General features: G+C 46.8%; 1 non-coding gene and 1 pseudogene across 1 annotated transcript; one reads left to right on the forward strand and one right to left on the reverse strand.

The window, feature by feature from the left end:
- Positions 1-863: 863 nt before the first annotated feature.
- Positions 864-943, forward strand: LOC132536509 (U4 spliceosomal RNA; annotated as a pseudogene).
- A 376-nt stretch (positions 944-1319) lies between these two features.
- LOC132536508 (U1 spliceosomal RNA) lies at positions 1320-1481 on the reverse strand. The gene has a single exon (XR_009548054.1). It is a non-coding gene; the product is annotated as a U1 spliceosomal RNA (small nuclear RNA).
- Positions 1482-1815: the final 334 nt, after the last annotated feature.

Raw genomic sequence — 1815 nt, forward strand, 5'->3', positions numbered from 1 at the left:
TGCGGCCTTTTTTTTTCCCCTACAGGGTTATTGCTGGGGCTCAGTCCCTGCACCCTGAATCCACGGCTCCTACAGGCCATTTTGTCCCCCCTTTTGTTGCCCTTCTTGTTGTAGCCTTGTTGTGGTGATCATCGTTGTTGTCGTTCATTGTTGGATAGGATACAGAGAAATCGACAGAGAAGGGGAAGACAGAGGGGGGAGAGAAAGACACCTGCAGACCTGCTTCACTGCCCGTGAAGCGACTCCCCCACAGGTGGGGAGCGGGGGGGCTCCAACCGGGATCCTTATGCCGGTCCTTGCTCTTTGCACCACCTGCACTTAACCCACTGCGCTACCGCCCGACCCCCAGCCATTTTTTTTCTTCTATTTTTTGGATAGGACAGAGAGAAATTGAGAGAGGAGGGGAAGATAGAAAGAGAGAGAAAGATAGTCACCTGCAGACCTGCTTCACGGGTTGTGAAGGGTCTCCCCACCCCCCGCAGGTGGGGAGCCATAGGCTCGAATTGGATCCTTGCGCGGGTCCTTGCGCTTCTTACTATGTGTGCTTAACCTGGTGCGTCACCGCCCGGCCCCAATAAAATATATATATTTTAAAAGATATGAAACAAAACAAAAGTGGTTTAAAAAAACAAACACCTAAGCCGAAGAATAAGGAAAGGTTGACATTAATACATTCATCCCAAGAAAACGCAGAATGAGAGCAAGGGGGATGATTAGCTATAAAAACTGAACTTTAGGGGGCCAGGCGGTGGTGCGCCCTGTTTAGTGCTCATAGTACTAAGTGCAAGGACTCACGCAAGGATTTGGATTCGAGTCCCTGGTTTCCCACCTGCAGGGAGGATGCTTCAAAAACAAAGAAACACAGCTTTGCGCAGTGGCAGTATCGTAGCCAATGAGGTTTATCCGAAGCGCGATTATTGCTAATTGAAAAAACAAAGAAACAGGTATGCAGGTGTCTTTTTTCTCTCTCTCACTTTCTCCCTCGCTCTCCCTTCCCAATTTCTCTCTGTCCTTCCTATTCAATAAAATGAGAGAAAAAAGAAAAAAAAAAAAAGGCCACGGGGAGCAGTGGATTCATAGTGCCGGCACTGAGCTCCAGAGATAACAAACAAACAAAAGGTGAACTTTAAGGCAAAAGCATTAGGAAGGGCAGAGACAGGACTGTGCAGAAGTTTAAAAAAAAAAAAAAGGCGATGACTGTTAAAGTAAAATGTAAAATTCAGGAGTCAGGCGGTGGCCGACCTGGAAAAGCGCACACGTTACAGTGCACAAGGACCCAATATTCGAGCCCCTGGTCCCCACCAGCATGAGAGTTTGAACAGGGGAGAGCGTGCACACAGTCCCCCACTAACAGGAATTATGTAGTCAAATTTTCCACATTTGGGAAAATCACAGGGGTCAACAAATTCAAAGTGCAATGACTAGTCTCACCCTAGGAGACCACCTGCCTGATCATGGTTTTTCCACTGTCAGGTAAGTACAATAAATAATTTTGGAAAAAAAAAAGGTTACAAAAAGTGAAATTCACTGCAAAGATGTACCAGTTCTTCCAGCAGGGAGATGGTACAGCGGCTAGAACTTTGGGCTGAAATGTCTGAGGTCCTGCAAATGTGGAAACAGCCCAAACATCCCAGGAGAGATGAGTGAGTGATGAAGGAAGTTGGAGTCTGTCTGCACAATGGAAAGGCGATAGGCAATGATGAAACCTCTTTTGCTATATCCTGGATGGAGCTTGAATGAGGCAGAGGGATGATTACTGGATGACTTCACTCATGGGTGGAACATAGACACAAAGAAAGACTGGTGTATTGCATG

Source organism: Erinaceus europaeus, unplaced genomic scaffold (genome assembly GCF_950295315.1).
Source record: "Erinaceus europaeus unplaced genomic scaffold, mEriEur2.1 scaffold_265, whole genome shotgun sequence".
Classification (NCBI taxonomy): Eukaryota; Metazoa; Chordata; class Mammalia; order Eulipotyphla; family Erinaceidae; genus Erinaceus; species Erinaceus europaeus.